The sequence below is a fragment of the Formica exsecta genome, unplaced genomic scaffold (assembly GCF_003651465.1).
Source record: "Formica exsecta isolate Colony F162 unplaced genomic scaffold, ASM365146v1 scaffold62, whole genome shotgun sequence".
Taxonomy (NCBI): domain Eukaryota; kingdom Metazoa; phylum Arthropoda; class Insecta; order Hymenoptera; family Formicidae; genus Formica; species Formica exsecta.
In genome coordinates this window covers 335,701-348,718 of record NW_021853381.1, presented here as the reverse complement: position 1 = coordinate 348,718, position 13,018 = coordinate 335,701, and the positions used below count along the sequence as shown (strand labels likewise).

General features: G+C 40.8%; 1 protein-coding gene across 4 annotated transcripts in view; it reads right to left on the bottom strand.

The window, feature by feature from the left end:
* LOC115242733 overlaps positions 1 to 13,018 on the bottom strand; it is a 238,973-nt gene that overhangs the window by 150,797 nt on the left and 75,158 nt on the right. The window contains exon 1 of one of the 4 annotated variants that reach the window (XM_029819252.1): positions 11,140 to 11,522. The exons of the other annotated variants lie outside the window; for them this stretch is intronic. The gene's annotated coding sequence lies outside the window, so the exon portion shown is untranslated. Of the gene's footprint in view, positions 1 to 11,139; positions 11,523 to 13,018 lie in introns of those variants that run through there. 4 annotated transcript variants of the gene reach the window in all.

Here is a 13,018-nt window from a genome sequence, read left to right as displayed (position 1 = left end):
ATAATAATATATAATTATTATATATTGCATATACCGTATATACTTATTATTTATTATAGTACTCTGCTTTTTTTATACAATAAACAAAATTTGATGAATTTGTCATTAAATTTGAAGCAGAAATTATCGATATCACTTTCGAGCCTTTAGGTTTGAGAATCACCTGTTTCAGAATTTGCAAGGTCTGGATTTGTCAGAAAGCTGTCACGACGTGCACCAGGTTAGAGGCGACGTTTTCTTGTCACGTGAAGAAGTTTCTCCGTGACGGATAGCTGCGGCTTCTTTGTCATTCCGAACCGGTGAAAAGACCGCGTCGGCTCTAACTCCATCCGCCAGCCCGTGTCATTTCTTTTCAGACGAGAGATTTCGGCGGGCGATAAAAGAGCGAAACTCGCGACTAGGTTTTTAAGAAAAGAGCCTCCCCCGCGCGCGCGGGGGCGCGTTCAATATCGTCGGGTTTAATATAAAGGGCGACAGGCGTCGGAGTTACTTTGTGTATCCCAGGTCGTTCTACTTTTCCGCCGGGCAGTTCTTCGTAATATCAGAGATGTTAATAATGTCAAACTTTTCTCTGCGTTCTCCAACGTCGGCGAACGTTTTATCGAGTATAACGTCGATACCGCTTCGGACTATTCGTTTGTTCGCGTCGATAAATAAAGCACGTTTACGCGATACTAAATAAAATACGGCGCGATCGAGAACTATTTCCGCGAAATTCATCGCATCGTCTATGATGGAGGAAGCAAGAGAGAGAGAGAGAGAAAGAGCGTCTATGTTTTCTGTAACTGTATATCGCCTGTGTAACAATTTCATTAAACGACGTACTTTGGATCGGCTCGTAAATTTTATTCTCAAGCTCTTAATATCTAAAAAGGATTTGTAGTTTCGTTTTTTATCGTTATCTTCTATTTAAAATATACATTATAATTTGTAGATTTGTAGATTGATTATACGATATAATAAAAAATAAAGTTGACATTTAATGTTGCTAAGAGTAAAGAGAAGAGTCCGAATAAACTATACCTAAAAACAAATAATTAATTAATTGTTAGCAATGTATTTATTTATATTTTTGAAACCATCATGAATCAGCAGCGAATGTTACTTCTCCATATGAGTTGCCAGCATGGAAAATCGATTATTATAGCTACTCGTTCGTTTCCAACAACTGTCGACAATTTCATTCTGACGGTTACTCACTCAATCCCTTCGCTTCGCGTCTCCGCCCGCTTGATCCGACCATTTCTCTCGATTATCGCGTTTCCGTGTTTGGAATCTGCATACCGTCCATACGTGTCTCGCCTCGCGCATCCAAAGTTCAATTTATAGTCAGAATCGCGATATGTCCCGACGTATTTTCTAACGCAGCGAGATATTGTTCCCCGACGCGTCCGGATTACACGAGCGTATACGCACGAGAGTGCGCGGGACGGCGTAGTGTGTGTAGGTACGAGGCGGTTTCCACATAGCGGGATTTATTTCATGGCGGACAATTAGCGAGATATTTATGTGGCTAGCACGACACGCCATCGTCCGCGCACGAACTTGATGCAATAGAGCACATATATGTACACACTGCGAACGGTAACGTGTCGTCGGTGAATCACGATCGCCGCGATGAATATGGCAACATTACCATCGCACAGTAGCGTATGACATAATCCAGAGCCCTCCGGTAGTGGTTTATCAACGGTACACATATTAATCGATTAGCGTACATACCTTTACATCACTAAGCGCACTCAAAAAAATGTCTTGCTGATATAGGTAGATTTCTAGGTGTCACAACAAAAATTTATCGCTATTTTTTGTATCTGTTAGAATATTGTCTGTTACATATAGAATTTATAGCAGCAATATTCTAATAATATCTTCTAGAAAATTTAGGTCCCATTGCCAAATGTTAATCACTGCATTGGATAAATATGAGTTTCGATACTACAGCTAGAACGATCTTTGTGAGAAATATAACTGCCAATTATAACTGCAGCATCGAAAAATTGAGAGAAATTGTTTAAAAGAGCTAGATAGATTGGGCGCGTTATACAAATATGTTAGATGTGAGGATTATATATTCATTTGTTTCTTGCCGCTAATTTTTTCTGTGTACCACAGCCAAACTTTATAACAAGTATGATTGGCCTTAACATGGATAGGCGCCACAGAAAAACATTCTTTCTAAATTTCACAAACAGTTCAGATATAAATTCTGTCTCTGTCACTTAGATTGATTAAATGCGACACGTATGCGATATCACAGTATTTGCTAATCATTTATGTACCTCAGTTAATTGTGCGCTCCCAGAAAATTTTTGCTGTGGTTGCAATACCACTTTTTTGAGTGCGTGTACATTTTTTTGCCGTTATATCTCTATTTATACGTCTTATTCCTCTTATATTTCGTCCCACTGAATGTCGCGATTAATCGCGAAGCTAGCGGCCAGGAGGAACGATTCCTTACGGCTATTTAAATGACGGAAATTGCGTTACCGGTAAAGCGGCGAGAAATAAGGCGGAAGAATACGGCTTTGTCTCGGTTTCATTCAGACCAGGCACACCGGCTACCCGTCCTCTCGCCGTTCGTCAACAACGTCGCGCCAATTTGTCAGCGCCCTTCCAAACGGCCCGCACCCTCCGTTCAACGGCAGCTCGTCGCGGCAGCTTCCCTCCCTCCCCAGGGATGTAATGAACCGCATTTTCACGGTGGCGGTGACACGTCGTCGTTCCGAAGACGAGAAGCCACGGAGAAATGGTCAGGGCTTTGTCAACCTCGGCGGCCATAGTGCCGGAAGACAAGTAGAATTATCCTCCTCGAGTCAGCCGAGAATTCGTAAACGTCTTACAATGCACAATAATTCGTTTAATTAACTGCCAGCGCGAGAACGCTCGTTTAAATCGATTCAATGGTGAATTAAAAGAGCAGAACGTGTCGGCTAGTCGATGATATTTCCAATCTGAACAGAATCTCGCGTATAATAAAGAGAAATATGACGCGAAGCGCGATATATCATTCTTTCAATTGTCTTCCTTCTCGCATCTACGTCGATGAAATTCTCAACGAATCGAACGAGTCTTACGGACAATCCCTAATCAGAGATTCTCGACAAGCGATAGCTATCAGCTGGATTACCCGGTGGAATTTGAGGAAGCTACCTATCTCTATCATCCCTCTCGTCGGGGCATTGTTTTCGGAAGTTACACTCGTTAGACCGGACAATGAAGATTTGTTCGCAGGCAGACGTGGCGTGCGAACGGCACCGGCGTCTCGTCATGCGAGCATTTCTGAAACGTTGGAGCCTCCATTGTGCTCAACGGTGGGCTTCAAGGGGGTTAAACCATCAGCCCTCGACGAGAGATATCGTGTTATGTATAATATATACTTGTATGCGAACCGCAAAAAAAAATTCCGCTTCTCTAAGTTAAGACTCTTTTACGGAGGGAACTATGTAAATAATGAAAAGAGGAAGAGAGAGAATTAATATCCCGTATTCTCTAAGCAACGCGTTGCTAATATCCATTTTACGTGAATAACTTTCACGCGCATTGTCGGTTGCGGCGCATAATTACTAATCTGCGAGAGAGAGAGAGAGAGAGAGAGAGAGAGAGAGAAAACTGAAATATATATTTCAACGCGTAAGAGCCAGTCGCCGTGTATTATTTCGCGCGGCCCAAACAAACAAGCGCGCGAAACAACAAGAGTAATATTTGTATATGACGCAGGTGCAACGCTAGCCGCATTGTGTAACAAACGATTTCAGCGCGGAGACGCGCTCACCCCGGCGTGATTTGACGTATTGAACTTATTCATTAAGCGGATTTATCGAAATCCAATCGACGTCCTGTTTACGATGCTCTCACAGTACGGAAATCGATTCGTTTAGTTAAATTACCCCATTGGCGATAACGTCGTTGATGACGGAGTGGCCTGCGTAAGATAAATGAGCGTCACGATCGTGAAACTCGATAAGATAAATGTAACAACCTCCCCCTCTCTCCCTCTCACAGAACATCAGCTACAATAATATTTTACATCGTTAAAATTTTTAAATATTGAATTATGAATAGAAAGACACTAGATAGTGACTTTGTGATTGAATTAAAGTACGTTCTCGGATAAAAGATTTTGCGCGATTTAATTAGATCTATGCATCATCGCAAACTATGTTCATTAAAAGCATTTTAGCGATTAATAGATAATTATACGCGTCACGAGATATTAATGAAAATAGCGCAGAGATCGAGATTCTAACGAGGTATATATATATAGTATGTATGTGTATATATAGTATGTGTGTGTGTGTATTATTTATTTATGATTTATCTCAAGTCTTTTATTAAAACAATGCTGGTTAGAAATTAGAGATAAATTAAAAAATATTTTTTCTTGTTAAATATTGAATAGTTTCTACGATGTAATTGTCATATTTTCAACTTGTGTGTTTGCCTATTATCTAGTAATATCATTAGCTAATATAAAATTATATGCAAAATTCAAAAAGGTCGACGCGCTCATTTGTAGTGCAATATTAACTTGTCCCAATAGCATCATTATTGCAACAAATCATCAAAAAATAATTTCAAATCCTCACATTTTGCATTATTGCATAATTTGAGCGCGTCCCGATTTAAAAATTATTATAGAGATTAAACATTGTTTTATTATATTTTGTCATTATGATTATTTTTTTGCCTCTTATATAAATAAATTCTATTTTCTTTCCGTATATAAAGCTAAATTGTACAATTTTTTAGACATGATTGTATATAATATCATCCAGAAGCAACAAAAAGAAATCAATAGAAATTCCTTTAATTCAAGACAGTAATTTCAGGGATTGATAGAGCCCTTCCGCTCATCCGGTATGTTACTTTCGACTTTGCGACGTCTTGCTGAATCGCAAGATAACGTTGGATATGTTGATGAAACCTGACAAGCTATCCGCGTGGCGGTTCCCGTTGAAGTGCCGAATCCTAAGTTACTCAAACCCCTGACAAAGGACGACGACAAGGACTATGACGACGACGACAGGATCCACTGTACCCGAGATTGAATCTGCACAGACCGGTTAAGAGGAGCATCTACCTCGGGGGTAGAGCGACCAACGGCAGGAGATGGGAGAATCAATGGAGGAGGGAGGGGAAGGTTGCACAGCCTGAAAACGTGGAAGCTGCAGAACGGTCGGGGAAAGGAGGTCAACGACGTCCTTAAGGATTTCGACGAACTCGAACGAACGGGTCTTGGACTCGGGAATGCCATCGTCGCCCGACGTTATCCCGTGAAGTATGAAGGTAAAGGAGGAGGAGAATGAGGGAAGTAGGAGGACACGAGAGCGAAAGACGGAGGAGACATTGAGATGGAAGGCGAAGGTAGTGAACGGTAAGAGGGGCGGGAAACGAAAAGCATCCTTCGACGGACCACGAGTACCTAGGTTCCCGCGGGATCTGACGCTGACCGAAAGCCAGAAATAGAAGAGAAAAGGCGAAGCGAGACTAAAGCGATACGACGAGAGTAGCCGAGCATGGAGGAGGGAATGGCAAGCGGGGATCGAAACGGGAGAGCAGACGTTGCAGGGAAAAATGCAAAATTCCTCTCCTTTCTGTCGACAATTCCGATCGACATCTTTTTTCTCTCTTCTGTCGTAGCACTAGTAGCAAAATATTATATCGTACAATCATTTTTAGATCAGCAAAAAAAAATCTTGAACGAAAAAATTTATCTTATTATTTATAATTACTACAAAAATATGAATTATATTCTCATGTAATTTCTGATATCAAATGATGAAAGTGCGATTAATGTTGCGGTAATAACGACAAGGATAATATAATTTCAATAATTTAAAAAATTAATGATATAATAATTAACATGTAATTATTGTCAATATAAATAATATTCTCTCTTCTATAGAAAATAAATCTATGAGAAATGATATTCTCGCAACAATATTTTTAACCTGAGAAGTAACTGAAAGACATTATTTGCGCTTAAAAAAAATGAAATTAAAAGAATACAGGAACAACAATGGATTAAGAGTGAAGATTAAAAGAAGTGGAGAGGGTAAAGCGCGGATATTCTTCAACGCATCACGAGTACCTGAATTCCCGCAGGATCTGGCGCTGACCGGAAGCAAGAAATAAGAGAAAAGAAGACACGAGACTAAAGCGATACGAGTCGGGAGTAGCTGAGCGTGGAAGGGAATAGAGAATAGGAATCGAGACGAGAGCAGCAGTTTTCTACGAAAAACACGAAATTCTCCTCATTTCCTCAGATCGCCGTCGACAATTCCGATCGACGTTTCCTCTCTTTTTACGACAATCGTCACGGCGCTTACTGTGAAAAATTACGTTAGAGGATCGTTTCTCATGGCGAGTGGCCGTAAGGATCGTTTGGGTACCAAGAAAGAGAGGGAGGTCAAAAGAATACGCGACACAAAAATAGTAGTAGGCTAAAGATAAAGCTTATAGAAAATTCGACGAGGAAATAAGACGAAAATATATATATTTCTTTTTTCAGCGCAACGAGGCGAAAAAAAGCATGAAATAAAGAATGGGGAAAGAAAAAAGGAGTAAAAGAACGAGAAAATTGTAACCTGAAAGAAACTTTCAGAACTTCATTAAATTGCATTATGTGAACTCTTTTGTGCTTTCGTCTCTCTTTACGTAAATATTTATACTATAGTTTCAAATGGATAACGGAGTCACAGGAGACATATGAAACGCGCGACGATAGTAAAAAGACTAAGGATAAGGGTTAAAAGGGTGAAGAGAATAAAACGAGAATGTTTCTCAGCGCGCGACACGGGTACCGGGGATACTCCCGCGGGGATCCGGGACTGACCGGAAACGGAAAAATAGAAAAGAAAAGACAAACCCGGGGCGAGGCTAAAGCGTGTATATATCGAGCGGCGAAGTGTGGGAGAGAAGAAAAATGAAGTAGCGATCAATATGAAGATCGCCGTTTCCGCGGACAAACAAACTCGGTCTATCCCTTTGCATCGTGCAATCTCTATGCAGAATTCCCATTCTGCTCGCTCCGCCAAACTTTATGACAAAGAGTAAATATTTAAATTTCCTTGCATACGCGTACGAAACATATTGAACGTGCCTACGAGAGGGCGCGAGGGCAGAGGGGAAGGAAATTCGATGAACATTGTCGAAGGTAGTGGAAGGGAAGGGGAAGAATATTTTCGATAGGCAACGAGGCGGGACTTTACACTGAACAAGTCGGGAAAAAGAGGAATCGGACGAGTAGTAGTAAAAAGTAGAATCGTAATAAGTATAGGGAGTTCTGGAATCAAGACGAACGCGACAGCTTTTGTGATTCTTTCATTCTTTTTCAAAAGAATTCGTGTTACCTTTGAATCGCGACACAGTTTACGTATCGTGGCAAAATCTTGCTTCGGAAGAATAAACGTGCAGTTATATCGAACGTGTTGGAGCAAGAAAGACGAAAGGAGATAAAGACGCGGTAGACGTCAGAAGGAGGATAAAAAAAAGTAAAAGACAACGCGAAGCGGAACATCCTTGCAACGGGCACTTCCGGGTCTCAGTGCTGGAGGATCGTTTCTCATGGCGAGTGGCCGTAAGGATCGTTTGGGTACCAAGAAAGAGAGGGAGGTCAAAAGAATACGCGACACAAAAATAGTAGTAGGCTAAAGATAAAGCTTATAGAAAATTCGACGAGGAAATAAGACGAAAATATATATATTTCTTTTTTCAGCGCAACGAGGCGAAAAAAAGCATGAAATAAAGAATGGGGAAAGAAAAAAGGAGTAAAAGAACGAGAAAATTGTAACCTGAAAGAAACTTTCAGAACTTCATTAAATTGCATTATGTGAACTCTTTTGTGCTTTCGTCTCTCTTTACGTAAATATTTATACTATAGTTTCAAATGGATAACGGAGTCACAGGAGACATATGAAACGCGCGACGATAGTAAAAAGACTAAGGATAAGGGTTAAAAGGGTGAAGAGAATAAAACGAGAATGTTTCTCAGCGCGCGACACGGGTACCGGGGATACTCCCGCGGGGATCCGGGACTGACCGGAAACGGAAAAATAGAAAAGAAAAGACAAACCCGGGGCGAGGCTAAAGCGTGTATATATCGAGCGGCGAAGTGTGGGAGAGAAGAAAAATGAAGTAGCGATCAATATGAAGATCGCCGTTTCCGCGGACAAACAAACTCGGTCTATCCCTTTGCATCGTGCAATCTCTATGCAGAATTCCCATTCTGCTCGCTCCGCCAAACTTTATGACAAAGAGTAAATATTTAAATTTCCTTGCATACGCGTACGAAACATATTGAACGTGCCTACGAGAGGGCGCGAGGGCAGAGGGGAAGGAAATTCGATGAACATTGTCGAAGGTAGTGGAAGGGAAGGGGAAGAATATTTTCGATAGGCAACGAGGCGGGACTTTACACTGAACAAGTCGGGAAAAAGAGGAATCGGACGAGTAGTAGTAAAAAGTAGAATCGTAATAAGTATAGGGAGTTCTGGAATCAAGACGAACGCGACAGCTTTTGTGATTCTTTCATTCTTTTTCAAAAGAATTCGTGTTACCTTTGAATCGCGACACAGTTTACGTATCGTGGCAAAATCTTGCTTCGGAAGAATAAACGTGCAGTTATATCGAACGTGTTGGAGCAAGAAAGACGAAAGAAGATAAAGACGCAGTAGACGTCAGAGGGAGGATAAAAAAAAAAGTAAAAGACAACGCGAAGCGGAACATCCTTGCAACGGGCACTTCCGGGTCTCAGTGCTGACCGAAAACCAGAAATAGAGGACGGAAGAAGAGCCCCAGACTAAGACGACATGACTAGAGCAGCGGACCGTGCAAGGGAATAGAAAACGAGACGGAACTGAACACGGATAATTTCGATGGCCAATCTCGCGGAAACTCATCTTGATTCCATTACATCTTTTAATTCTTCCAGAAACAATTAAAAAGCTGTTCACAAACTTTTCCAAGCACAAAAAATTCTCTCTCTTTCTAGAATATATTAAATATATCTTAAGACTGTACGAAAATATTACGATCTTGTAATTTTAATGAAAAATAAAGAATATCCAAATATATACAACGCGAAATATACAGAGCTACGACGTAATTATAAATCCTCTGTGAGAACAAACCGCGGTTTACGTAGTATTTTACATGTACAAAATCGTACGCATAACCGAGAAGTGGTAAAATGGAAGAGGGGACGGGAGGGAGGGGAATGGAGGTGGTTACCGGCAACGCCGGTACAATGCGCGCAAGTTCGCGAAAGGAGAGGAAGTCTAGTGAAAAGGCGGAATAATTTACCGGTATGAACTGAATTCCGTCGTACAAGTTGGCAACTCCGCCCCGACATTTACGAAGGCTGCCAGCGTTAAAAGCGATATTCCGTAAGTATAGCCCAACTTTCGCCTTTGATACTCTTGGACCGTGCCCGCTCTCCCTACGCGCTCGCGCGCGCGAGCCACGCCGCCGGGGCTACTAACAGCTTCAACTTTTCCGGAGGAACGAAGTTCAAGATGAAACCACTCGTCGAACACGCCCGAGTAATCCAAATAATCGACGTCCCGACGTGCATGCACTTCACTCGTTCCTCCCCGGAATATCGATTAGCCTCGGTGCCCTGATAACTCGATTCGACTCATCGTATAACTTCTTTAAACATAGCTAACACACGAACAGCCACAAACGGTCCATCTCGCGATCTTCGTGTGAATAGGATATTTGCCAATGAATACTATCGTTAAAATATAGAATTTGAATAGTATTATGAAAGCAAACTGCGAAATTCCCCCCGTCATAATGATATTATATCTCAATGTTATCCACTATTACGACGTAGGTTGAAAATTCTTTTGATTCTTTCACTTTATTATTTTAAATTATTAATATAATTTATTAATGTGTATTTGTGTGTTTTATAATCAATTTATATTAAATTAGATATTGCGCGGAGATAAATGTGTGTTGATAAATATTACTATATAGAAAGAGCCATTCTTTTTTAATAATTTTTTAAAATACAAATTAAATTTCTGCAAATTGTTGCTTCGATTATTTGTGTACTTGTTCGTTAATATAATTCTATGTGCACGCCATATAATAAATTAAGAATGTACACACACCACCGAGAAGGGAAGGAACTTTCGCTCGCTAATCGGAAGAACAGTTTACGCTCGAAATCGACCCTGACTAGAACCGACGAAGCCCGACGATCCCCGGGAGTCACATTAACACTCTTAACACGGGCTCTCTCTCTATCGCGGCTAATGGAGGTTCTCGGTTTCAAGCGCGGCGAGCTACGGGCACGGTGCTTAACCAGTGCAGCCTATCTGCAATTAGCATGAGAGAAGGTTGGATATGCGGGGGTGTGCACGTGACCGCCGAGTGTTTGCCAAAAGCGTGATCCACTTCCGGTTCGATTCGAGCGGCAGCTAAGTGTACGTTAACACTGGTTAAATTAGTATACCTTAGTCGAGTGATTTAATGACAGCCGAGCGAAATCTTACCAGACTCAAAAGACAAGATTGTTTAATAGTGTCCCTCGCAATTCTTGAATCTTTAATCTATCAAATAACGCAGTCTCACGATCAGTTGAAAATATTATAAGCAATTAAGTCGACGCTTATAGAGGCATAGGGTGAGAGTGCCCTCCGTTCGGCGCAAAGCGCGGATAATCCGGCGAGTAAAATTTTAACAAAATCTCAGTGAGTTTATCTGCATTTCCTACGGCGGCGGCGACATTCGTGACATAATTAAATATTACATGCGTTCCTGTTAGTACTTCTCCGCCGGTCCTCAGAGCGAAGATTAATATTTCACGACGACGGAGCGGCGCACACGTCGGACGACATCCTGAGAAAAACATTTTGCGAGAGAAGAGAGACTCGGTCTAGGCGGTTCCAACTGACATAGCCAAGTTAAATATCTACCAAGAACGATGAAAAAGATTTTATACATATCTCGCTGCAACACAGAATATGCGCGATAATAGTGATATTTAATATTTTAGATCAATCGTGATACAAGATTTTAAATGTATCGTAGAGATTATGATTATACGAACGCAATAAATACTTTTATCCCCTGATAACGCCAACGTTATCTAAATGATCGTCCGTTATAACACGCGGATAATACCTGACATATTTCCTCCTCGGCATTGTAACGTTGATAACGGCAATCAATGTTTGCGACTCGACAATGTCATATTTTCACGAGACATCTCCGAGTTGTCGCGTCCAATGTGATCGTAGAAAAATCGTCCACGATGTTTGTAGATAGATACGAGCGCGCCCGATTTCCTAAGATTTCTTCTCGCGCGAGTGGACGATCCCGCCGGGAACTAGCGGGTGTCCCATTGTCCGCGTCCATGAGAGCATGGTGTGGCGTTTATATCCGTACGCGAGACAAAGTGCGAGAACCGGCAGGAGGTCATAGATCTCCCCGGTCCTCCGTTGTTCGAGATTCGCTCTCTTACGAGGCCGTTTCTTAACCATAAATCTCTCACTTTCGGATTGCTTCCACGAGTATCGTCGCACTGTGCGGCTATTCGCACGAATCTGCCGCGTGATATCGTGTCTAAAGTGCGACAAAGTCTAACTCATTTCCCATCAAAGCAGATAGTACGACGCAAACAACCTTTGACATGTTAACTTACAAGGAAGATAACGAAACTGTCTAAACGTGATGCGCGATTGAGAGTATAAATTTCTCAAATCGGTTTTATAAAAAAAACTTGTCACTTTATCACTTTCTTCGTGATAAAGCAATATAATATGATTTAATTAAGGAATTGCATTATATAATATAATTAATAGATATTTTAGTAAAAATGATAAATTTATTATTAAAAAATATGATAAATGATATTATAATAAATATGTTCTTGCAAATTTTCAGCTACGATCTATCGCCGTCATGAAACAACCATGAATTTGATTTTGCTATTATAATCTAACTTGATGAAGAGATGATTTATCTCGCAGATTCTTGAGAAATGGAAAGCCAGATCTCTTGAAGAATGTGGGTCAAATAAAATTATGGTTGAAATACGCTCCGCTATCTGGCAAGCGATAATAAATTCAAATTTGACAAAACATTTTCCGCAGCTAAAAGTACCGCGGTCTTAAATCCGGATTCATCCCAGATAATGATTAACGTCATTCATTTCGTAATGTCGGCTGACGGCTTGTGACCTCTCTCATTATGCGGTAACGCCGATCGATCGAACCAACTGCCTCTCCCGCAGCAAGTAAATCGTAGAATTATTCACAACGTGTGACATTCTGAAATGTCTGATGCAAATTTTATTCAGCATTTCGTAAATTCAAAGTATATCATTAACCTTCTCCTTATATAAACTGTCCTCTTTCAGAAAAAAATGGCCACACTCCATGTAAAATATTGCTGTGCCTAATGACAGGATAACGTAGCACCAAAAAATTCTTCTATAAAAGAGATGGACATCTGTGTCAAGAGGCATACTGAGAAACGAATAAATCTCAGTGCATCTTAACTTGCAATGATACGTTTCGTACAAATTGTCACACAATAAATATGCCTGTTATACTTTTGCCATGTTCACGAAATATAACGGAACAAAAAAAAATAAAATATAATGCATTATAAAAAATACTCTTTTTACAAATAAGCTTTTATTGACTAATTAATGACAAAGTCGAATATTACATTACTGTGATACATGATTGTGAAAGAAGAAGAAAATTATTTGTTTATTATCACGCACGTATTAAATATCGATCCGATAAGACTTACATTAATGTTTACAGGAATTTTTGAGGAACCGCTCATTCCCCCTGCAACGCCTAAATGTGTTGAATTCTTGTCGGCGACTCCCGCAGGAACGATAACGGAAGCGGATAGTTGGCACCATGCCAGACGACACCCCAGGTTCTTTCCCCGCTAACTTACGAGCGCACACCAACGCATTCACCTATACACCGGCGCGCCTAACATATATATGCGGATACGTGTATGTCTAGTTCTCTCATTCCCT